Genomic DNA, 26687 nt, shown 5'->3' with positions numbered 1-26687 from the left:
CAGTAAGTGATCAATGAATGTTTTTTGAATAAGTAAAGAGTAGGCTGGTATCTGAGGTCTTCCCGAGCATATCTACACAAGTTGCAGAAGTTGCTCCACCACAAGGACCAGGGGACAATCTATTTTATGTGGTGGCCTTCCTAACTGTATCAGTTAATCCCCTAGGGGGCTCACTTGGTTTTAGCTTCCACCTCTTTCAAGGCAAAATAAATTCTTTTGAACATAGTTTTTTGTTATTTATTATAGATTCCTCTAAGCACACAATTTGGATCAATTTGCATTAAAGTTTTGAAAAGCTTCACTGCCATTTGGTATTGAGATTAAAATGCTTGACTTGGAGACTCCTAAAATACTTACATAATTGTCTCCGAAATACCTATGAAATTGGTTGTTTCCCTGGTCTTTTACCCAGTAATGAAGCAAACACTTAGACCTGTTAAGTGGTGATTAGTCAGCCTTCTATCTTTCAAAGGGGAACAAAAGAATCTGAATATCAAGACCTAAGGATTCTTAGGGCTGGCTGGAGCAAGTTTGGACTTAGGTAAAGAAACTCTTCATAACTTTAGAGGAAAGCGAAGGAAGCAGAGAGTGAGGAACTAAATTGTAATTCACCTGCCTAATGAAGATTTCTGTGTGTGCAATGCAAAGGTCTTTCACAGTAAGCCTCTCGTCTTCATCTCCGTTCTCCCCCGTCTTTCCTATTCCTGACTGAATGTGCTCTATGCTCTGGGCCTCTCCAATTGCTTGTTAAACACTAATATGCCTGCTATAATTTTACTTCACAATTTTTTTAGATAGTCATCTCTGGGTCTAAAATACTTTTCCTGCCTTTATTCATCTAACGCCTTCTAATTCTTGTCAATAATTACTCTTGTTACTTTACAGGAGACCTGCCCCTACTTCTCCAAATGAAGTAGTCATGTTTCATTGTGTGCCACCATAACATATCCTTCTGTTAGTGCCTTTCTATTGCTAGGTTGTTGTAAGTAGTTTTTATCTATTGTATCTATTTTACTTGCTAATTTGCATGCTTACTAATAGTTGGGAACATGAAATCTCTGTCTTTGTGACTTCAGTGTTCAATGTAGATTATGTATAGAGATGATAATCAATCAATGCGTGATGAATAGATAATAAACTTACCATGGAAAAAATAAGATGTAGATGTACTACTTAAAAAGATTTTACCCTAGATTGGATATACGGCAGTGGGAAGTGGGACCAAGGGATGTTTACCTGAGGTCACTTCCCCCTTCCCTGTGACAGCTTCCTTTCCCGTCTACCAGAGGTGTGAAAAAAGTCCCAATCAGCTGCTCATCTTGTCAGAGGTTATGTGTATGTTGCATGCCCCACGTTCCAGCAGGGAAAGCCAGGCTCTGGTGGTTATGGGATTCTCTCCATGTTCTTAGAATAAAGGCCATTTTTACTTTATATTCTCCCTTAACTACGCCAAAAACCGTATCACTACTCATGATGTGGTTCTAGCTAAAGAATGTGTCTTTATTCATCTGTAAAATCAAAGCAACATCTCTATGTTTGCCCAGTTTTGGAGATGCTGTGAGAATTTACCTATGTTAGTAGCAGGATGCTTCAACAAAGCAATACTGACTTAATGCCTGAAACAGCAGACATTAATTTCTCATAGTTCTGAATGCTCTGTGCAAGACCCAGAGGCCAGGGGATTAGGTCTGTGGTGAGGATTCTCTTTCTGGCTAGCAAATGGCTGCGTTTTTTGTATACTGCAGACAGAGGAAGTACTGTTATATCCTCTTCTTCTTTTAAAGACCTTGATCCCATGTCCTAAGCTCTACTCTAGTGACTTCATCTGTGTCTGTTAGTCCCCTAGAGGCCCACCACCTAAACTATCACTAATGAAAACTTTCCGATAATTAAGCTCAACTGTCAACTGGAGTGTCTTGAGGGCCACTGCACCCCTGAGTGAGGCACACTTTAAATGTGTTGGGGGTGTTATAGAGGCTTTACCTTTGCTATTATGTCTTGTCTGGCACCTGTCTGGCACCCGTTCCTCTCTGCTGAAGTTCTCCTGCTCTGCTTCCTACTCTCCATGAATTAAGCAGCTTTGCTCCATGAAACCCTTCTGCATGATGCTCCTCCTATGGAGCCAGTGGACCGCGAAACCATGAATCCTCCGAAACCCTGAGCCAGTGTACATCTCTCCTCCTTTAAATTGTGTGTTGGATATTTTGTGCCAAAAATAGGAGAGATGACTGATACAAGTCTTTTCAAAAGAAATGTCCCAAATGTGGAGCTAGATGAGTGAACAATGTACATTGTCCTATAGCTGATGCCTTTCCCTGTTTACCTTTCTATTGTATCTCTGATCTTAATGGCCTTTGGGGATGTCACTTATATTGGTTGGGGTTCACATGTTCCACTGCTTACTGGGTATCAAGACAGTATCTGTCAAGTTTTGGTTTTGCTTAAGAAATAAGTGACTCCTTTGAACACACAAATTAATATTATGGAGACAAGTCACCATTTAGCTTCTGAGGGGAACTCCAGGTGAACACCAAACTAGCATAGAGACACAAGAGAGAAACAGCTCCAAGTGAGTCTAGAATGGTGGTGATTATTGATAAGCATATTTGAATGGGAAACTGTGACTCTCAAAATCTAGCCTTAAAACAGTGCTTCTATGTTCTTATGATAGAAGTTTATGAAAATTGCATCTCAATGACAAATTGACGGAGTTCATAGAAGAAACAGAAACAGTAAAGCCTGCTTGAGGGCAGGCTTACATCACTCATATTTGTCCTCTCAGTTGGAAAACAAAACTCAATAAGAAAATTGCAGTCTAAAGAATGAGTATCACCAAGCAATCAAATGACAATGAATGCTGGTGTGGCTGTAGGGAAAATGAAACCCTTATACATTGCTGGTGGGAATGTGAACTAGTACAACCACCATAGAGAGCAGTATGGAAATTTCTCAGAAAACTAAAACTATAAATTCCATTAGATCCAGCTATTCTAGGTATCTTCCTCAAAGAGTGAAGGACTTTATGTTATATTGATTTATGCCTATTTGTATTTATATAAGCACAGTTCATATTTAAACTTGGAAGCAGCCTAGCCTATATGGGCATCAAAAGGTGAATAGATAAAAAAAGTGGGGGGTCCTATCATAGGTAAACTTGTATCATTTGTAGGAAAATGGATGTACCTTGATACTGTAATGTTAAGTGAATAAAATCAAACACAACAGCTTAAATTTTGCATGGTTTCTCTTGTATGAGAAATAAAAATCTAAATATTGAGCGACATAAAAGATAATAGCAAACAAGGAGACAGATCTTTTACAAAAGGGAAAGAACCCAGAGTTGGCAGGAGAAGGGAGGAAGGAGAAGGAGTTAAAAGCCTTCCTGAAGGGCATTTATACCACTTACATTGAAACAAATAGAATTATTTGTATTTGTACATGCATCAACTCCCCACAATGAATGCAATCATTATGAACTGCAAACATGTACTAATAAAATGAAAAATATCTGTATTTATCCCTCTATATCTTTATACTGTGACTCTGTATTCAGATATTGTTTTTCAGGTACCTATTTCCTACTCAGTTTAGTGTAACAACTGTTTACATAATATTTATATTGCAGTTGGTGTGACAGGCAATCTGGAGGTAAAGTATGTGGGACTGTTGAATAGGTTATAAACAAATAGTGCACCATTGCATACAAAGCAGTTTGGCATCCACAGACCCTGGAATGCACAGGGGTCTTGGATCCAGGCCCCTGAAGATACTAGGAGATGATTTATATGTTGTGAACTCTTATTTTTTCCTACCATTATTTTGGTCTATTTTCTTTTTATCTACTCTTACTTTATCTTATTGTGTACGTATATGTATTTGAATCAAATATATTCATTTCGTATAAGAAAAGTACACATACAAATACAACTAATGTGTACATAAATATTTTTATTAACTCTTACATGGGTAAGAACAGGGAGTTAGTGTTCTAAAATTTCCTAGGGTACCAACTTAAGGCCAAATACTTTGCTATAATTTTATATACATACATGTATATGTATATTAAGTTTAGTACTTTACATGTCCATGTACACATATGTAAAATACATGTTTTCCTCTATTATGTAGTGGTTACTAGAGAAACAGATATAATATAGGATATACAAATGTATAGGAACTTATACAGAATGTCTTACAGTGGCCACCCACAGAGTTGGTGAGGGTCTGTCTACACACTGGAGACCGAAGGATTCAATAGATGATCTGGAGCATGCTAGAGTATTCCATGGGAGTCCACGGCAGGAGGCCAGTGGGTCTGTGCTGGAAGCCAGGGGATGATATCCAAGGTGAAGGCAAAGACTGGAGCTCCTCCAAAGAACAGAAGCAGATCCGTCCTTCCTCATTTTGCCATTTTACCTTCCAGGTGATGAGCTGCCCTAGGGTGAGTCTTCCACACCCTAAGGTGTGGAACTGCCGAACCAATTTAGTTGAGCTTCTCTTTCTCAAATTGACACAATCAATCAACCATCACATTTCCTATTCCAGAGAAAATGGAAACATACGTTCTCTTTTTTAACTTGTCTCCTTTTTGTATCTTGGGTTTTTGGGGTTGGGCCCAAATCTCTCCACATTATTGAGAGGATAAATTAAGTGCTTGTGTAATGCCTCTTCTGCTGGAGGTTACATAAGCCAAAAATGGTAATAGTATGTTTACCTTGAACATGGAAATAGCTTTCGTTTTGCCTTTGGGGGTCTAACACGCCTTTCCCCTTGGCTACCACAAAGTTTGGGTCTTATCCTCAGTCTCGAGTCCTAGCTGTGTCTGGAGTGGCTGCCTCACTGGCAAGTCCCCACATATGACTGTGCTTGGTACAGGTGTCCATCTTCTACTTTTGTGCCTATTTATATACCGCTTTCCCCAAATACAGTCACTGCTCCTGGGTCACAGAGCAGTCTCCTCCCCTGCCTTGGATCATAGGTGAGTGGCCGCTGTCATTTGGCCCGCAGAGCCTGTGCTCACCCCATACTTCTGTGAGCATAGAGCGAAGCTGCAGAGGAGAGCAAGCACTGTGTGGCCATGTCACGGTGTTTACTGCCAAGACAAAGAAGCACAAAGGGAAGAGAAAACAGTGGAGATGAGAGTGCGGGGGATAGAGAGAGATGCCATTCACTCCAGCAGTAATATCTTTCTTTTTATTAACAGTATTTCTGCCTTACTGGCTCTCTCAAGGGGGAAATACTGAAGATCTTCAAGGCATAAAAGCAAGACATTAAACCACAAAAACAATTGTAAAAATCATAGAGTGAGGACAATTCAATCCTGTTTTTTTTTTTAAGAGACAAAAAGCCCCAAAAATATTATTGTATGTAAGATCATTTTCCTATGTCTAGATGGTGGCCAAACAGGACCAGCATCCTCTATAACACGCAGGCTACTTGAATTACTGAACACCTACTTCAGACCGTCTCTGTGCTTCATCTTCTTGTTATGCATAAATTAATGGTAGGATGCTTTCATCGATGTGTAAATTTGGATCATTTACATGGGAATTGTAAAACAATATTCTCAAGCAGCCTCCAAGCAGTCCAAAGAGGGATAAAAATCATAAAGCCATAGAAATTCAAGGGAAAGTATGGTTGATGTGGGTCACAGTAATAAGGACAGACTGTTAAAAGAGTGACCCTCAAGCTGTGTGGAAAGAGGCCAGGGTGAGATGCATTTCCCAGTGACCCATGGACATTATGATCAATCAGCAGTTGTCTTCTTAAAAAAAAAAAACAAAAACAAAGACAAAATCTATAGTCTTTGGTATTTGTAGTTCCAGCAGGAAATGTGAATGATATAGTTGGCAGGAGCTATAGCACCATCTGGTGGAGACAGATGCTTCGGCCCACAAGCTGTACCATTCTGAAAATTTGAATCATCTCAAAGAAAAATCAGTCTTGAAACACATTCTTAACTGTAAAGAACTCGTGGGATGCAAAACCTATCAGTGACCAAAGATTCCTCATGTATCATAATTCTCTATTGACTGAGTTATCACTCTTGACCAGTGACACATTTTCACATTATTTTCACTATCCTGACACATAATGAGAATCTAATATTCTCCCTGTCTCACTCATTTATTTATCTAGGATCTGAGTCCTTATGTTTGGTGATTAATCAGGTTCCAGGGTACCTGGGCTTCTTTACATTTAGCAAAGTAACTCTGAATCCTTAGCAAGGCTAAAGAACTAAACAGTGGATTTCATTGTTCTTTTCTGTCTCCTCCCGAGCATCAGACACACACTTCCCTTTTTGAGTGATAGAGATCATTAACACTGGGCTTGGGGGAGAGAGGTCTCTTTATAATTGAGAAACTAAAAGCAACTGTATTAGGAGCTCAGAGAAGAATTCATAGTTGTGGCAACTAAACAGTAATTTTGTCAAAATTGTATCTGGTCCACTAAAAAAATTCTTAACAAAAAGTTCCATTTACAATCATAAATGCATTTAACAATTAAGGAACCAGTGAGACTTCTAAATGTGAGTAGTTCGCCCTCCACTGGAGGGGAAAATATCCAGACTTCTCAAGTTTAGTTTCCCTGTTTAGTCTGCATCAGGTATGGACCTCATCTTCCTGGGAAAGGTTGAACTCCTGAGCAATCTCACATTTCATCAGTTTATGGTTGGTGTGAATTATACAAGAATTTAAAAAAAAATTTGTGCTTAAAAACTTAAAAGTACAAAATAATTCTCCCTTCCTTCCACAACAGGTTCCTGAGGTATCCAGTTCACTTCCTTGAGACAGCAATATTGCAAGTTGTTGGTAAAACGTTACTAAAATTATTTTGTGTTTATATGAAATATATTACATCAAGGGTAGTTCACAGAATGTTTTGAATTTGCATTTGTCACTTGAAAATATAGATTAAAGATTGTTCTATATCATTACATGAGTGTTTGCTTGCTTAATTTTCAGCTGTGCAATATTCTATTCAGTGAATATTGCATGATTTACTTAGCTGGTCTCTTGAATTTGTCTACAGCAGTTTGACCTGGAAACCAGGCTTCAGTGGATAACATTTACAATCACTGCTTTGCACACATTCCAATTTACTGCTGAATGCATCTGTAGAAGTGGAACAGCTGGGTCAAATAATGTGCACGTTTGTAATTGTGGGAAACACTCTCCTCCATGGAAGTCATTTGTGCTGAATTACAACATAGGATGCCTCATGCCCTCACTAACTAAAACTTTTGGACTTGGACAAACAGATGGGGAATATGATATTTCAGTGTAATGACTTGCAGGTTTTGTACTTTTCTTATTGTGAATTTGGTTGCATGAACATGAAATTTTTCATGAGACTTTGTCACCTAGTCAATTCTCTTTCTCCAAAGTTACTTTTGCAGATATACTGATTGTTTAAAAATTTAGTTTTTAATAGGTAAAAAGTGACTTAAGTTTTAAACCGGTTCCAAAAATATTCATTGATGTTCTCTTTCTTCCTGAAGCCTCATTTCCAATACTGGGTTTGCCATAAATGTAGAGAAGCTTACTTAGAGCCATTTGTAAAGCCCCAAACTAATTTTGTACTCATAAGTTTGCATTGTTTTCTTAAAGATGTTGTCCAAAGTTATAGGAGCTTCAGGGTGGATATGACCCTGTCTCCCCAGGTTCTAAGTTCTCAATTTCTTATGTGTATCCGAGAACTATTTTATATGCATAGAACTATATCTGTAAATAAATTATTCACCCTTCTGCTTTGTACCCTTGCTTTCTTCAATGCATCTTGAGTATTTTTCTGTGTAACAGGGGAGGTTCCCATCCTTTGCCTATGTTATATTTTCCCTATTGTTTGATGGTTGCATGGTATTCCATTGTATGAAGATAGACTCTGAGGACTCAGTGTATATTTGTTTTGTTTCATTTCTCTTTATTTCCTTAAGTATCTAGGCAGGTTTCAGAGACCTACATGACAGCCAAGAATCTAGTAGAGCCACAGGCTTCAGAAGATGTAGGAATTAAAATAGATCAAATTGGCAGCGGGAATCCTAGCCTTGTGTAATCCCCACCCACTTCAGGTATCTAGGACTGACTCTTATCAAAACAGGTCCCTGGAGACCTGCTATTCATAGCCTACCTTGAACCTGTGCATCAACGTGCTAAGTTCATCTATGATTATGAAACACAAGATTATCTTGCTGAGGCATTTCTGACAATCTGAAGGCAGGAGGGAAGGACAAATGCTGTATAATCGTACTGGACAGGCAGCAGGTGTTGACTTGGAAGGGGAAGACATACGACTACACTGGTGGTCTTGCCACAGTCCACTAAATAACTACCAGCACACACTAACATTTTAGTGTCCTGTGTCTGATGGAAAAGGTTGAACATCCCAGGCCTACAGTGCTGACTATCTTCTATGCCAGGAGATTCAATTATTTTGTGTTCAGACTCTTTATTCTGCCTTCAGTCATCACTTTCCTTCTCACTCAGGACAGTGCACAGCATGAAAATTACATTTTGAATAGCTGGAAATGCAGCCTTTCCATTCTCACTTTCCTCTTAAATGTCAGCTGTCTGACCGTCTATCACAACCTGTTTTCTTTTTTCTTTTTTCTTTTTTTAAAATTTTATTTAAGAGGAAAAAGAGAAAAACACAAAACAAAACAAAGCGGTGTAAGGGTACACGTAATACAGAACTACAAAAAAAAAAAAACAGTAAGAAATCACCTGTTAATAGATTACATATTATCTTCTTAGAAATAGTTGCTCAAATCACAGTATCAAAGAATACAAAGTGGACATTCAAACAGAGAGACTGCAAACAGTTGTGTTCAATGATCCAAAAACATTAATATAGTCAGCTATTTAACACCCCTAAATTTACACACTTGCTGTTATATCCGTTAGAGCTCTTTTTTCCCCCCTCTCTTTTTTACAACAAAATTTACTTTTGGATTTTATTACTCCTTAGTTCTTATTACTTTTTTGGGGGGGAGAGAATAAAGTCAAATATGGCAAAACAAAGCTGTCAGTCAAAACCAAGGATAGACATAGCACATGATGTAAAACAGAGTACAAGGTTATCAACAATGGTTATCAACGTTGTCTCTTGTTTTCTTAAAAAGAATTGTCTATCTCATTAGATATTATAAAGTTGGACAAAGCAGTAGAGAACAAGACCAATAAAACTTAGGCATTGTAAACATTACAGGACTTCCAAAGGAGACAATAGTCAAACCAGAATGGGCATCTTAGTGAATCTTATTGCCTTCAAAGTAGTTGCCTATACCCTCAAACTTGATACTATCATACCGAATGGAACAGAGTCTCATCAGACAAAACAAGATTGTGGGAGTATTACAGGACTTTAAAACAAGTTAATAGGAAATCAAAAAGAGTTACTATTATATATCCTGCTAATTTTTTAAATTTTTCCCCTTAATTAAAACAAACATAAGAAATAACTAAATAATTTTTTTAAAGAATAAGGGAGAGATTGAGATAAAACAGGACATAACAATATAACAATACAGGTCAAAGCATGACTGTTTCAGCAACCTAGTGCTTCACCACCAAATAACCCGACTTAATAGTAGTTACCATAGTGTCTGTCTTTTTCCTTGAAATATTTGGATAAAACTTCATATACTATAGCTTCAAATATTTTCATATCAAGAAGCCCAGAATAAAGCCTTTCTAATTAATAAGTGAAAACTTTATAAGGCTTCAAGGTCACATAATGGGGAATCATGATTACCACATATTTTTATATATTTGAATCATTACTTACATTAGGGAAACTATTGGGTATTCACACATGCGAGATTGATTTATTTCACTTATGAGTATGGTCTCAAGCTGCGCCCATTTATTGATAAATATCTCAATGTGATCCTTCTTTATAGCTGAATAATACTCCATTGTATAGAAATACCACAACTTTTTTATCCATTCCTCAGTTGATGGACACTTGGGTTGTTTCCAAGATCTGGCGATTACAAATTTTGCTGCTATAAACATAGGTGCACATGTATCACTGTAGTATGATGCTTTCAGTTCTTCTGGGAATATGCCTAGAAGTGGAATAGCTGGAATAAATGGGATTTCCAATCCCAACTTTTTGAGAAATCTCCAGACAGATCTCCACAAAGGCTGTACCAGTCTACACTCCCACCAACAGTGCAGGAGAGTTCCTTTTTCCCCATAGCCTCTCCAGCATTTGTTGTTGGTTTTCTTGATCCTGGCCATTCTTTCAGGAGTGAGATGGTATCTCAGTGTGGTTTTAATTTGCATTTCTCTGATGACCAATGATGATGAGCAATTTTTCATGTATTTATTTGCCATTTGCATTTCTTCATCAGAGAATTGCATATTCATCTCAGATGCCCATTTTTGGATTGGATCTTTGAATTTTGGAGGTCTGAGTTTTTTTAATTCTTTATATGTTTTAGACAAGAGTCCCTTGTCTGAGAGAGAGTTCACTAAAATCTTTTCCCAGTTTGTGGGTTTTCTTTTCACTATGCTGGAGATTTCTTTTGACATGCAGAAACTTTTTAATAAGAAGTGGTCCCAGTTATTGATTCTGGGAAGTATTTCCTGTGCGGTTTGAGTCCTGTTCATGAATTCTTTACCTACTCCTATGTCTCCAAGGTTTCTACCCAATTTGTCTTCCAATAGATTTAGTGTTTCTGTTTTAATATTCAGATCTTTGACCCATTTAGATTTTAATTTAGTACATGGTGATAGACATGGGTCTAGCTTTAGTTTTCGGCAAATGGAGAGCCAGTTTTTCCAGCACCATTTATTAAAGAGACTGTCGTTCTTCCAATAAACCTGCTTGGTTCCTTTATCAAAGATAAGGTGGTTGAGTGTGTTTGTAGTTGTGGTTGTATCTTCTAATCTATTCCATTGATCTTCGGCTCTGTTTTGATTCCAATACCAGGTTGATTTTACTACTGTTGCTTTGTAGTATAACTTCAAGTCAGGGATTGTGATGCCTCCTGCTTTGTCTTTGCTGCTTAGAATTGCCTTTGCGATTCTAGGTCTCTTCTGGTTCCAGATGAAATTTAGGAGTGATTTCTCTAGATCTATAAGGTATGTTGATGGTATTTCTATTGGGATTGCATTGAATCTGTATAAGAGTTTTGGGAGAATGGCCATCTTCACAATGTTTGTTCTTCCTATCCATGAGCAAGGGATGTCTGTCCATTTTCTGAGATCATCCTCAATTTCCTTTTTCAGTGTATTATAATTTTCACTGTATAAGTCTTTCACTTCTTTCGTAAGAGTAATTCTTAAATATTTCATTTTTTTGCTTGCTAATATGAATAGTCCAGTTTCACTTATTTCCCTCTCTGTGATTTTGTTGTTCGTGTATAGGAATGCTATTGATTTCTGAGTATTGATTTTGTATCCAGCCACATTACTGAATTTATTTATTGTATCTAAGAGTCTTTCAATGGAGTTTAGGGGGTCTTCTATGTAGAGTATCATGTCATCTGCAAACAATGATAATTTAACTTCTTCTTTTCCTATCTTTACCCCTTTTGTTTCTCTTTCTTGCCTAATTGCTCTGGCTAGTACTTCCAGTACTATATTAAATAGGAGTGGTGATAAAGGACATCCTTGTCTTGAGCCTGATTTTAAAGTAAAGGCTTTCAGTTTTTGGCCATTTAGTATGATGCTGGCTGTTGGTTTGTCATAAATGGCCTTTATTATATTGAGGTAAAGACCATCTATTCCAATTTTCTGTAAAGTTCTTATCATGAATAAATGTTGGACCTTATCGAAGGCTTTTTCTGCATCTATAGAAATGATCATGTGATTCTTACTTTTGGCTTTATTGATATGGTGGATTACATTTATTGATTTGCGTATGTTGAACCATCCTTGCATTCCTGGGATGAATCCCACTTGGTCATGGTGTATAATCTTCTTGATGATTTACTGGATCCTATTTGTCAATATTTTATTGAGAATTTTTGCATCTGTGTTCATTAGGGAGATCGGTCTATAGTTCTCTTTTTTAGTTGGGTCTTTCTCAGGTTTTGGTACTAGAGTAATATTTGCTTCCAGGAATGACTTAGGAAGGATTGCTTCCCTTTCAATTTCATTGAATAGTTTGAGGAGTGTCGGCATTAGGTCTTCTTTGTATTTCTTGTAGAATTCTGCAGTGAATCCATCTGGGCCTGGGCTCTTCTTGGTGGGTAAGGACTTAATTACATTTTCAATTTCATTAACAGAGATTGGGTTATTCAACAGTTTTACATCCTCTTGATCTAGCTTTGGTACTTCATATGCTTCTAAGAATCTGTCTATTCTGTGTTATCAAACTTTTGAGAGTAGAGGTTTTCGAAATAGGTGTTGATGATCTTCTGTATTTCTATTGGGTCTGTAGTGATTTCACCTTTTTCATTTCTTATTGCATGAATTTGAGCTTTTTCTTCCCTTTTTAAAATAAGGTTGGCTAGGGGCTTATTGATTTTATTTATTCTTTCAAAGAACCAACTCTTTGATTCGTTGATTCTTTGGATTGTATTCTTAGTCTCTATTGCATTGATTTCTGCTCTGATTTTTATAATTTCCTCTCTTCTTTTGGCTTTGGGCTTGACTTGCTCTTCTTCTTCTAGCTGTTTGAGGTGTCACAACCTGTTTTCTGGAGAGGATCACACACCCATCTAATTTGCTTACCCCAAATCTAACCCATTACTCCATGTTACTTTTAGTTCATCTATTAATGTTACAGAACAGGTTTTATGTGAATAGTTGCATAGTATTTTATAGTGTAGTCATTGAATATTTTATTTAATGGCCCCATTTCTCACTGTTAGGTTATTGGCCACATTTTGCTCAAATATGACTCAAAGTTAAAATAAATGTGTATATTTTGGTACATGTATATGAGAATATTTCTGTAGGATATGTTGCTAGAATAGAATTCCTCAAAAAATGTGAAAATTTAAATGCTTGAAGAGGTATTTCTAAATTTCCCCCAAATCCATTTAGGTTTCTATCAGGACCATGAACTGAGGTTCACATGCTCAGCTACAGTAGAAGTATTAGTCTTTCTGTTTTTGTGTATCTGATAAGGGAAAATGTTATTTCATGTTTTAAAGGCTATTTCTCGAATTATCAAAGGGATAGTGCATCTTGCATCTTGTTCTGAGAACAGTGAATATTTCTATTTGAGATTATATATTTAATTTCCTAATTGGAAAAATGGCTCATACACTACTATTTTATTTGTGATATGTATGAAGACTATATTCTTATTTTTTTATAAGTGGATTTTCAAAATATTAAAACCTGTTGTGTGTGTGAAGGTAGTGGGTCTTGTTTTTAAGGTTTATTTTGAAGAGGATAAAACCAATCAAAACCAATGTAATAGTTACAGAACTTCGAAATTGCAAAATCCACAATAGTTACTGTAATGCCTCTTGATATCTTCAAAATAGCTGCAGATAACTTTGGACATAATAAAAATCAAACAGAACAGCTAGAAACAAAAACAAAAAAAAATGAATGCAATAAAGAACTTCAAAACAAGCCAATAGTGAATTCAAAATTGCTACCATAATAATTCTTGCTATCTTTGAAATAGCTGCTCCAGCCATTAGATTTAACATAAGTAAAACAGAAGAGAATAAAACCCAACCCAACAAAACAAATGGAAATGATATAGGACTTCCAAAACAAGACCATAGGGAATCAACAATGGCTGCAACCCTCAGAAAGAGATCCTCCCTAGATGCCACACTGTGTACTGCTGTCCTCTGACCCCATGATCAGACCCCTGATCCTAGACCTGCAATGTTACTGAAACAGCAAAGTATCACAGGCATCCAACTGCATTTCACCTCCATAGCCATCACAACAGCCTGTCTTTCTTAGGATAAGCCAGTCGCTGATGGTGGGAAGGGTGTTGGTACTTCTTGTTTGCCAGCCACCAGAAGGGGCTGGAGTGTGGCTGTTCTAGTCTGGTGGTGGCCTATGCATGGCATTGCTTCTAAGACTGGGCTTGCTTGCTGGTGTGGCCTTGTTCTCTCTCTCCCCTACAGTCTGCAAATGTCACTGACTCAAAGAGAGAGGCTGGGCTCTGTCTATTCCAGCCCGGTGGCGGCCTATACATTGTGCTGGCTCCCAGACTGGGCTTACTTGCTGCTGTGGCCTTCTCGTTTCTACCTCCAGTCTGCAAAGGGTGCTGACTCACAGGGAGAGGCTGGGGTCTATCTGTTCCAGTCTGGCAGCAGCCCGCTCATGGTCAGTAGTGGGTCTTTTAAAAAATGATTTTAATTGACAAAATGGTATGCATTTATTGTGAACATGTTGTTTTGAACTATGTGTTCATTATGGAATGACTTAAATTAACATATGAATTATCTCAGGTAGGAGTAATTATCATTGTCATTTTTGTGGTGAGAACACTTTAAACTTACTGTCTTAGTATTTTTAAAATATATATTGTTACTAACTGTACTTATCCTGCTCTACAGTAGATCATAATTCTGATTTGCTTAACCCTTACTTTAGTGCTAACAGAGAAAGTTTCCATAGATTGTGCTACAGGGCAGCAGGATGCTTCATGGCTATGGGCGTGGTCTTTGGAGTCTGACTGACCTGCTTTGGGCTGCAGGTTGAGTCAGATCCTTGCGAAAGTTTCTTACCTTCCCTGTGCCTGTCTCACCACTTTTTGTAAAATAAGTATAGTAAAAGTTCTGAACTCACACAATTTTTGTGAGTTCAGAACTTTCATTTTTTATGTTTTAGCACTGTTGGTGTTTGGACCAGGGGCCTTGCACATGCTAGACAAGTGCTATACCACTGAGCTGGACCCTAGTGCTACCGTCAGCTATAGACACGATAGTAACATAATGCATGTAATGTAGCACAATTGCTAACACTTCAAGGTGCTCAATAAATGCCATCTGTCAAAATTATTATTTATAATGCATTCAGTATATGCAGAGCGTTAGACATTTATGTTTTATTCTAGGTCCTAGAAACTTTCCCAGTAAAAGTTAAATATCCTAGATGGCTCAACCAATTCCCTTTTATTAGACCGGGCATTTCTCATTATGTTTTAGCCAGCCATATGAAATGTTTATTTCTTAGAGTACTAAAATAATTAACTTTCCCATTAATTCAATCTCACTTTTAAGTTCATAGAGTGTTTAAGACCTGAGAGGTTCAGTTATCTTCAAAAGTCTGTTGCATTTCCTCTGGATGAAATTTATTCTATATTCCTTTAAAATATGAAAATCTAAATTTATATGAAATGGAAGGAAACCAAGACAGAAAATTAGAAAACAGAAAGGAAACTTAAAGGCATTTTAGTTCAACTTTTCACTTTATAGGTGAAAGCTGAAGCCCAGGGGCAGGAAGCAACTTTTCTAAGGTCTCACAAGAGGAGGAGAACTCAGACATCCCAACGTGAGAGCAGCACTCTGTGAAACCATGCCGTGTTCAAGGAGCCACTGCTGGTCACCCAGCTTGGTTTGAAAAATCGTCTCCTTGATACAGTCCCAAAGGAAATGAAATCACCACCTTGTTAAAATGTCTCCACGCTCATGCTCATTTCAACACTATTCACAAAAGGAAAATTGTGGAAACAACCTAGGTATCTACCCACAAATAAATGGATAGAAAATGGTGATATTTATTTACCATGAAACATTAGTCAGCCTTAAAAAAATGAGGTAATCGTACCATTCACTACAGCATGGATGGATCTAGAGGATATTTTACTTGGTGCAATAAACCAGACACATAAATAATATTGTATGATCTTACATATGAAATCTAATGAAAAGATTGAATATAGAGAGATGGAGAATGAAACAGTGATTAGGAGGGTTAGTGTGGAAGAAGGAATAGGAAACCACTGTTTGAAAGGACAGATGTAGCAAATATGGAGGATGAGGAGATCTAAAGATTTAATGTCTCCAGGGGTGTAACTCGGCAGCACAGCATCTGCCTTGTAAGCATGAGGTCTTGAGTTTGATTTCTGATTTAGGAAAGAAGAAAAAAAAGCAAGCTACGCCAGGCCCAGGAAGAGAAATTTAGATAGTGCCTCCTGAGAATCAGCCATGCTTGGACTCAGAGAAGCCAGCTAACAAGGCAACTAGCCAGTGTTTCTAGTAAGCTGCACAAGTCCTGCAGAGCCCAGAAGAGAAAGGTCAGATAGCACCTCCTGTGAGCTCACCAAGCCTACTGGCAGGCAGGCTGAGAAGTCTCTGTCCCACAAGCAATCAGCTGATTAGGAGGACGGGCTGAGCGGTTACAGTGTGCAGTATAGCAAACATGGGAGATTTCATTCTATCTTGGTTTTGAAGTCCAATATTATTCTCATTGTTCTGATCAATTGTTTTGCTTTGTTGAATATTGTATTTTGGTTGGTTTTATTGTGGTTTTTGTTTGATTTTGTTATATCTGATGGAAAGGACAACTATTGTGAAGATAACAAGATGCACTATGGTAGCCTTTGTTGTCTTCCTATTGTCCTGGTTTGAAGTTCTGTACCCATTTCACTGCTTTTTTATTGGATTTATTCTGTGTTTTTGGGGGGTTATGACCTTTAAAATAAAATTTATAAAAGATATGATGTACAATGGGGAAGTTAGAGCTAAAACAATTGTACTCAGAATCAAAATTTGGGAGACTGTGTAGATTACAGCTTCTGTTACTCCTATGTGTGGTGAAGGATACATTAATTAATCCACCATAGTAGCTATTTTTCTATAAAGAGTGTGTGGCATATCTTAAATCTATCCAATGAAATACATTTAAAAGCTAACATACAACAATAAAGGTTTTTAAAAGATATTATGAGTCACAATGGTCTGGAGTTTGTCAAGAAAGCAAGGCGTGACACCCTTCTCTAACTGTTGGAGGATGTGGGCACGGTGAGGTCCAGCACCACAGCGCTCCAGGTCTCCTTCACTTTTGTCTATGCTTAGCAGCTCACGTATAAGAAGAGTGTGCAGCCATCAAGGTAGACAGTCCCAGGGGTCCTGCAGGCTGGCTGTTGGCAGTCCCTGGGACACATGCCAGAGATGCCACAGGTGCCAATTACTTGTGGAAAGTGAGTCAGCTGCCACCTGTGGATTACCAGTCACCTTGCTTTAGGTGGATATTGTCTCCACCCTCCTACCTGCATCATCTGGGGCGACACCCTTACGAGAATTCCCAAGCGGCCCCATCCTGGCCTTCCAGCACCACACGCTCAGTAATTGAGCACACTCACTAAAGCAGCCAGCAGCCACTGATCCCTGTCATAAAAATGAGCAAACATTCTCTGCATGATCAAATAGTTATCTTCTTGCTTCCTTCACTCATTTATTTTTTTATTTATATCATGGAGTAATAGCATGTTTTTGATTGTTAATATAGAGTAAGCCAAAACAAGAATTAGGCAAATCTAATGAGTTTACCATACCTCAAAAGAATAAAAGGTAACATATTCCCAGCCTATATATGATGGGTAGAAATCTGGACACATTGATCGTTTAGTTGTTCATTTACTTAAACATTAGTGCTTGTTTACTGAGCACCTACCAGGAATTGTCCTGTTGCTGGCTTTTCAAAGTGTGAATAATCCTAAATCCTCCATGAAAGACTGGCTCAGAGTTCACGTACACCTGGCTGCTTAGTCTTGAATTGTTTGCTACCATTAAATAATTCTATCACCTTGAGCAAATAAATAGCTTCTCTAAACTTTATATTCCCAATTCTTATGTAAGGACTATTGGTTCCTTCTTTACATATTTCACTGTGAGGATATTAAAGCATTTAACATAGTGTGTAAAACAAAGTAACAATTACCAATTATGATTTTAAGAGGATTAGAAATCAGAAGATAGGTCAACCCTGAAAACTTAGAAATGAGATCAATAAACAGTTAAGAGTTACTGTATGGGACAATGTCTTTTTTTTTTTTTATTTAAAGAAAAGGAAACGAAAAAAAAATACATGGAGATTAAAAAAAAAAGGGTAGAAATAATACTAAATTACAGACAAACAAAAGGTAAGAAATTGCCAGTTGATAAGTTACAAATTGTCATCTTCGAAATGGCTGTTCAGGTTATAGAATTAAAGTATATAGAATGACATTCAAAAAAATGACCCTACAAACCATTCTGCTCTATGGCCGAACAAAAGCTCCGTAATATGATTATCAGTCCCACCTATTTGTTTTACATCTCTAAGAGGATAAGGTTAACCATATCAAAACAGAACAGAACATTTAAAAAAAAATAAAAAACAATTTAAAGAAATACAGATTTCAAAGCAAGTCCACTGGAGATCTACCTTATCTAACTGTCTCTAGCTTCTTACAAATAGTTGTCCCTAACTTCACCCACTTTCTATACTTATTGCATATTATAGAACTAATCAAATCATTACAGGATGATGGAGTCTTTTTAGGTCCTCAAGTTCCAAATTAGGGAAGACAATACCAACTACCATCGCATCTCTCATTCTCTTTGTGATAGCCGTCCCCATCTCTGCATATGCTGAAGTTGAGCTGAAGAAACCAGTCCAGAGTCATTTTAATCAGCAAGCAATAGATTGCTAGAATTTATATTATAATGCTACAAAATAAGCCTCGGGTTTTTCTGGTCTCTTCCTCAGAGTATTTGTTCCTATCCTCTCTGTATTATAGGGAAAACCAAGTCATAACAAGACAACGAAACAATTTCCTAGATAAACATGCAATGGATAGGACTTATAAAACTATAATATAAATGATCTTCCGTAGCTACTATGTTTTCGCTTGTTATTTTCAATAGATTTGTCGACAACACTGGCTTATTATAGTTAAACATACTATCACCTATTTTTATAAAAACTTATCTTTGACTGCATTGTAGTATTTGAGAGCTGTTACTGATTCATACCAGTATGGATATCCTTTACATCTTGTCATGCTCAGAGTAGTTTCCTCTACTTTTAGGGTTGATTCTAACACGCATACCGATTTCAAATAGGATCAGTCAAGGCCATCCAATAGTCTTATGATTCAGATACAATTAAGATCAGTCATAGTAAGACAATGTAAGTAATACAGAATTTCAGCCTAAGTCAATAGGAAAGTAAGGATAGTTACCGTGGTATAACCTGCTATTTTTGGTTCTAGAGGTCTGTGTCCTCAAATCTGATATGAGTGGACAGACCAGAACAAATTTAATTCAATCTAAATATGGCACTAGGACTACTGTGTCTTTTAAATCGTTATACACCATTAGCAATGACCTCTGCTTTTTTTTTTTAAATATAGTTTCAGAGCTGTCTCTACTAAAGACTAGCTTACCGTCTCTGCCTCATGTCTGCTACTCCACTTTTCTGCTATAATTTGTCCACCTTATTCCCTCATTCCATGGTCTGCCCCGTTCACTGAGGCTTCTCTGCCACTGTAGCTGTAATCCTGATATCTCTTCCTCTCTTTCTCTGTAATGTCCTTCAGCGCTCTCTGTAGGGTTGGATTGGTGGCCACGAACTCCCACAGTTCCTCCTTGTCTTGAAAGTATCTTATTTCTTCATTAATTTTTAGAGAGAGTTTTGACGGATATATGAACTAGGTTGCATATTTTTTTCCTTCAGGACTTGGAATATTTCTCCCCACTCCCTTCTTGACTTAAGAGTTTGTGTTGATAAGTCTGCTGTTATTTTGATAGATTTCCCATTATAGGTAACCTGCATCCTTTCTCTGGCTGCTTTTAATATTCTGTTTTTTTGGTGGATTTCTGGGATCTCGATTATTATATGCCTAGGCGTAGATCTGTTTTGGTTGTAGGTAGCTGGCGTTCTGTATGCTTCTTTTATCTGGATATCATTTCTTTTTGCTATACGTGGGAAATTTTGCTTTAATATCTCTGTGAATATTTTTTGTATTTCATTTTTGGATGTTCCTGCTTCCTCACTCACATTCTTTATTCTTAGGTTATGTAGCTTTTTATCATCTTCCAGTTTTAGAATTGCTTCTTTCTGGTTCCTTGTTATTTTTAAGAGGCTTTTTCTTTCACGTTCATAAGCCCTAAATCTCTCTTCAAGTTTCAGAAGGTTGTCTTTAGTTTCTGTCAAGGCATTTTGCCAATATTCAATGGAGTTCTTAGTTTCCTGATATTCTCTTTGGATCTGTTTCATGTATTCTAAGTTATGCTTAAATTCTTCTTCAGATGCTTCTCTTTCTTTTCTGATTTCCTCAGTTCTTCCATCTGTGTTCTCTTGGGCGGGGCTTGTCATTTCTTTAATTAATCTCTTTATATCTTGCCTCACTTGGATCAGGAGTACATCTTTAAATTCCTCTATGAGATCATGTAAGTACTTTTTAATTTCGGCTGATGCTGTGTCGAGTAGAGGATGGTTACTGTGCTTGTTCTCTTCAGTGTTTAGTTCTCTTGGGTTTAATTTCTCCTGTTGAACAGCGGGAGATTTTTTTTAATTTTTATTTCTTGTCATGTTTCTGGTTTCTTTCAGACTGTCCTGGAGTTCTCTGGCCCTCTCTGAATTGCTCAGGGCCTTTCAGAAGCGTGCTGGCTTGAGTTTTTGCTGTCCTCCCCAATTTGCTGTTATCTGGGGTAGGCTGGGATGTAGGGGCGGTACAGTCTAGTCTCTAGCCTCTGTGTCAGTTAGTTCATAAATTAGGCTGTACTTTCTGGTTGTCACTGAGTTGTGACTATTTTGTATCTGCTTATTGGGCCCCAAGCAGAGGCTTGGTTTAGCCCCAGTAGCTCCTGCCAGTTCTCTTTGAATCAGAAGCAGCTGAGTAATGGCACAGGATTCTGCCCAGGTCCCAGCCGTTCTCTTCCAAACCTCTCTGTGATAGGAGCACCAGAAAAGCAGATCTGCCCAAAACCAAGATGGCTCCCACTAAGTTCTCTGTGTGGAGCTGAAGCCAGCAAGTAATCAGGCTCTGCCAGGACTCAAGATGTCTTCCACCAGCCCTCCCTACAGGGGGACCTGGTGATGTCACCAAGCTGCGGTTTCTGCTGCCAGGCTAATATGTCTGCACCAGACTCTGCGTTATTGATTTCCCCGTGGTGGCGGGCCAGCTGTTCTCTGGCCAAACCCAGCAGCCGCGGGGTTTTCTGTACTCACCAGAGTCCGGTGCAAGTCCCCACTCCGGGACCACCGCACACCAAGCTGTCCACTTTTCCCCCACTCGCGGCTCAGCGCTGACCGGTCAGATTTCTGTGCACCGTTTAGATTTGAAACGCCAGAGGTTTGTACGTCCGCTCTGGTGCAGCGGTGCAGAACTGGCTGCTACTTGGAGTCTCGATCTGGGTCTCAGTTTCCCGCGGTCCCCAAAAGCAACTCAGCTTTTCGTGCTGGGTCCACGAGTCTGTTTGTTGATTTAAGGGCGCGGGATTTGCAGCCTCCCGTCTCAGCACGACTTTAAATCCTCCAGCTGTACTGTCTTGGTTAATAAGAATCGCTATTGATTTGTCTGGTCCTCTCCATGCTGTCTTTTTTTAGCTTTGAGTTTGAATTCTCTGGAGAGACTCTTCGCTCGATCCCCTAGCTCGCCGCCATTTTCAGCACCTCCCCGGGACAATGTCTTTTTTCAACTCCATTTTATTCAAACATAAAAACAAAAAAGGAGGAGGAGGAGCAGGAAGAAAAGGAGAGGGAGAAGGAGAAGGAGGAGGAGAAGGAGAAGGAAAAGAAGAAGAAGAAGATGAAGAAGAAGAAGAAGAAGAAGAAGAAGAAGAAAGAAGAAGAAGAAGAAGAAGAAGAAGAAGAAGAAGAAAAGAAGAGAAGTGTATCAATCAATGGCAACAATGGTACATACATTGTACATTGTCATCCCCAAATCATTCACCAAAACACAATTGAATTATTGTCTGAACAATACCAGCACAAATCTTTCTCTTTAGTGAACTCAGAGAAATCAGTAGTATAAGTATCCTAGCTATTTTATATACCTATACATATACATGTACATATACATGTGTTTTTTTCTTTCAGCTTTTCAACATTAATTAAACAATATGATGTTTACACATGTGTGTCTTTTTCTGGGGAGTATTAGGGATTGAACTCACAACCTCATGCTTGCCAGGAAGGTGCTTATGCTGCTCTGCCTAATCTCCAGCTCAACACTTGTGTGTCTCATTTATTTCACTAATGAGTTCTCAAGATGCATCCATTTACCTACAGAAGTGTCCAGTTTATCATTATTTATGGCTGAGTAGTACTCCATTGTGTAAAAATACAACTTTTTTTAATCCATCCCTCAGTTGATGGGCATTTAGGTTGTTTCCAAGATTTAGCTATTATAAATTGTGCTGCTATAAACATGAGTGCACATATATCTCTGTGGTATAATTCTTTTGGAAAGATATCCAGAAGGGGAATAGCTGGATTGAATGGGACTTCCAATCCTAGTTTTTTGAGGAATCTCCATACTGGTTTCCACAGTGGCTGCACCAGTCTACATTCCACCAACAGTAGAAAAGGATTCCTTTTTCTCCACAGCTCCTCCAGCATTTGTTATTGGTTGATTTCTTGTTACTAGCCATATTTCTGGGGTGAAGTAGAATCTCAGTGTTTTAATTTGCATCTCTCGAATGATCAGTAATGTTGAACATTTTTTCTACATATTTATCCACTGTTTGTATTTCTTCATCTGAGAAGTGTGTATTCATCTCACATGCCCATGTTTGGATGGGGTCTTTAAATCAGGGAAAACTGATTTTTTTTTTTTTTGAGTTCTTAATATGTTCTCAAGAGTAATCCTTTGTTTTAGGTACAGCTAACGAACATTTTCTCCCACATTGTGGGTTGTCTCTTCATTGTGTTAGTGATATCTTGCTGTACAAAAGCTTTTCAGGAGGGTGAGATACCAGTCATTGATTCTTTGTGATAGTTCCTGTGCAACCTGGGTTTTGTTTATAAAGCCTTTGTATGCACTGAAGTCTTCAGGACTTATCTTTCAGCAGATTTAATGTTTCTGTTTTAATATTAAGATCTTTGATCCATTCTGACTTCAGCTTAGTACATGGTAAAAGATATGGGTCCAGTTTTAATATCTGGCATTTGTAGAGACAGTTTTGCCAGCACCATTTATTAAAGATGCTTTCTTTCTTCCTGTGAATATTTGGCACCTTTGTCAAAGATAAGATGTCTTAGCATGTCTGAAGTTGTTTCTGTATCTTATAATCTATTCCGTGGATTTTCAGGTCTGCTTTTTTGCCAGTACCACACTTTTTTATCATAGTAGTTTTGTAGTATAATTTCAAGTCAGGAATTGTGATGCCCTTTGACTTGTCTTTGTTGCCCAGAATTGCCTTTGCTAGCCTAGGTCTCTTCTGGTTCCAGATGAATTTTAGGATTGTTTTGTCTAATTCTGTGAGATATGCTATTGGAATTTTGATTGGCATTGCTTTGGATCTGTGTAACAGCTTTGGAAGTATGGCCATTTTCACTGTATTAGTTCTTCCAAGAGCACAAGATATCTCTCCATTTTCTACTATCCTCTTCAATCTTCTTTTTCAGATCACGTAGTTTTCAATGTAGGGATCTTTTACAACCTTTGTTAGATTGATTCCTAGGTATTTAATTTTTGAGGTTACTATTGTAAAAGGTGTTGTTTCCCTGATTTCTCTCTCAGTGAGTTTGTTATTTGTGTATAAGAAGCCTATTGATTTTTGAGCATTGACTTTGTAACCAGCTATGTTACTTTTAATTTGTTTATTAAATCTATAAGTTTTTTGGTGGAGTTTTGGGGGTCTTCTAAGTAAAGTATTGTGTCATTTGCAGACAATTGTGGTTTAACTTCTTCCTTTCCTATCTGTATTCCTTTTGTTTCTCTTGTCTCATTGCTCCAGCTGATGTTTCCAGGACTATGTGAAGTAAGAGTAGAGACAGTGGACATCCTTGTCTTGAACAAGATTTTTTGGATACTTATTATGTGCTAATAAGTGTATGTGTTGGGGATAAAGAGATGAACCAATTCTTGAACTCCCACTTGTAGGGAAATGGCATAAAATTCAGAAGTATAAATCCCAGGTTAAGCATTATAAAAAATTGGAATTCTGAAATCAGTTGTCTTGGGAGTAGTCCCTTGTTTCTTGATGGATGGGCTGGGACCAAGTTTAAAGGTAAAGGAGTTCCTCTGGCACCTTTGCCAATGACTCAGAGAGAGAACTGTGTCTGGAGGCAGTTCAGGCTCTGGGTCAGGATGGTGCCACCAAGGCCCCCATGCCTCTAAAGGGGATACAGAAGCCAAGTCTTCAAAGGTTTGATGACCTATCAGCATCAATGCTTTCTGTCTAAAAGAGGTGCAGTCTGAGCTCAGAAAGCTGAGCCACCCTACCAGGGTTAAAATAATTTCTGACATAATAATAATACTGGCAGTGAAATCTTATGCTTATGTGATACTTCATGTCTTCAAATAAGGTCCACTTGCGTATCTGTCACTAGAGGTGTTCAGGGTGCACTGAAACAGCCCCAAGAAATTTCTCTATGCACAATACATGTTGTAATGGAGCACCCAACATTTTCACAGAGCTAAGTAACCATATAAAGGCTGTTTTAGGACCTGTTGGGATTAGAAATTGTACATCCAGTTTGGATAAACTATAGGAAGACCTTTTAATGCCCTTCAACTGGTTAATCATGATGTGTTGACTGTGATGGCAGCATCTGTGCTGTCCTGTCAATTCAAGGAATGTGGTCTTGGAATGGTAGTCTTTTCTTGCTATCTCATCCTTATTTTTTAAAATTTTATTTTAAAGAGAATAAAACCAAGCAAAATAAAACAGAATAAAGTCGATCAAAGGAAGACAGTGTAAGTGACACAGGATTTCAAAACAAGATAATAGAAAATCAACAATGGTTACCATAGTGTCTCTTGCTGTTCTTAGAATAGGTGCCTATACCTTGAAGCATAGTAAAATCAAACAAAACAGAATAGAATAGAATCAATAACAATGACAACAATAACAACAAAAATAAATGCAATACAGGACTTCAAAACAAGACAATAGTAAATTAAAAATGGCTACCATAATATATCTTGTTATTGCTGAAATAGCTGCCCATGCCATTGGATATAATAAAATTAAACAAGATAAAACAGAATAAAACCCATCCAAACAAAACAGTGAGACTGACACACAATGTCAAAACAAGATAATAGGGAATTACAATGAACACCACCTTCAGAAGGAGATTCCTCATGTATGCTACATTGCATATTGTTATCCTCTAAATAGATAATCATCAGACTGCTGGCTTTAGGCCTGCAAAGTCAGTGAAATACTAAGCACTACAAACATTATGCCATCATCACAGCCTGTGTTTCAGCTGGTCACTTGCGGGGGGAGGGGTGAGCGCTGGCTCTTCTTGTCTCTCTGCCCACAGAACAGGAGGGGCTGGTGTCTGGCTCTCCCCCAGTCAGCCTGTGCATGGCACCAACTCACAGGACTTCTTGTTCTCCTCCTCCACAGTCCACCTACCTTATCCATTTTTTGCACACTCGTGTAAATTCAAACTGGACCCTTCAGCATATGTTAGTGCTCATCTTTGGCTGAAGGTAAAAATTATTCTGTTCTCTTCCTTTTTCTTCTTTTGGAACTCCATGGTCTCTCACCTAAATTTTCGCTTAAGCCAGGTATTTGTTAGTTGGATGCATTTTTTGTATTACTTAATCTATCTGTACCTGTTTTTCCACATAAAACTGCTTAATGAGAGTTTCTACTTGATAGGGTTGTTATGATGTATAAAAGAGCTAATACTTATAAGGGTGTTCTTGCTAGGTCTGTGTGTGTGTGTGTGTGTGTGTGTGTGTGTGTGCATAGTGTGCATATGCACAAATATGTAAGTGGTATATGTAAAACTAGAGACATCTTGATTCTGACTATTATCACTATTTTTAATTCTAAACTATAATATCAATGAGAACAGTCTCCAGTTCTATGCTCAGTTCTCCTCTAAGACCCTGGATCAGCTTTTCGACTATGCCCACAGGACTCATAGATTGGAAAGGGAAGATTTCCACACATAATCTTGCACTGCCCTGGCCTCATCAAGCCGTATGTTCATGAAGAAGAAACCCATATTCACCTGCCTTAGCCTACATTGGGATAACATGGCTGAGCTCTCAATGTTGATAAAAATGTACTACATTATTCTGGTTAATTTTGGTTTGAGAGTCAGCCTGGGTATGAGCCTCACATTTACCTTTGGCTTAATGCTTGCATTCATAAACTGAGAAGGTAATAAGATATGGATTTGAATTTCTATGATGATAAATGAGCTTCTCTTTATATGGCACTGGCCAACATGCAGTGGGCAAAGTAATAATAACAGTGCTAACTATTAATATTACTATTAAAACAGCCCTTCCCATGCAGATGCCTCTATTTGTGTCTTTCCATATATACCTAGTATAGCTATTGATTTTCACCAGAGAAATGAAACCTATAAAATACATATAATTGTAAGAAAGGATTTCTTCAATGGGCTTACATAATCAGAGACTGATAAGCTGGAGAGAGACCGGTATCTATCAGGATCACTGTGCTGGAAGCCTTAGAAGAAGAAAAACGATGGAGTTCCAACCCCAGTCCAAAGCCAATGGCTTGAAAACTCCCATGGAGAATTGCTGGTGCCAGGCTCCTTTCAAAGGCTGAGAACTTGGAGCTGATACCATAGATGAAAGAGCAGAACAATGAATTTGCTCAAGAA

At 38.0% G+C, this 26687-nt stretch overlaps 1 protein-coding gene across 22 annotated transcripts in view; it reads left to right on the top strand.

Annotated features, from left to right (window-relative positions):
* The window catches only part of LOC106028893 (spermatogenesis-associated protein 31E1-like), an 88198-nt gene that overhangs the window by 11704 nt on the left and 49807 nt on the right, over window positions 1-26687 (top strand). Inside the window, exons 2-4 of one of the 22 annotated variants that reach the window (XR_010048111.1) lie at window positions 4199-4423; window positions 5392-5503; window positions 6760-7757. The exons of 10 other annotated variants lie outside the window; for them this stretch is intronic. The gene's annotated coding sequence lies outside the window, so the exon portion shown is untranslated. Of the gene's footprint in view, window positions 1-885; window positions 7758-12212; window positions 25534-26687 lie in introns of those variants that run through there. 11 more of the 22 variants (XR_002792623.2, XR_010048109.1, XR_002792622.2 and 8 more) reach the window with 11 other exon arrangements.

The sequence above is a fragment of the Cavia porcellus genome, unplaced genomic scaffold, assembly GCF_034190915.1.
Source record: "Cavia porcellus strain 051 isolate PalLab524CR breed Dunkin Hartley unplaced genomic scaffold, mCavPor4.1 scaffold_6, whole genome shotgun sequence".
Taxonomy (NCBI): Eukaryota; Metazoa; Chordata; class Mammalia; order Rodentia; family Caviidae; genus Cavia; species Cavia porcellus.
Note: the sequence above shows the minus strand (reverse complement) of the source record. Positions and strands in the feature narration are given on the sequence as shown.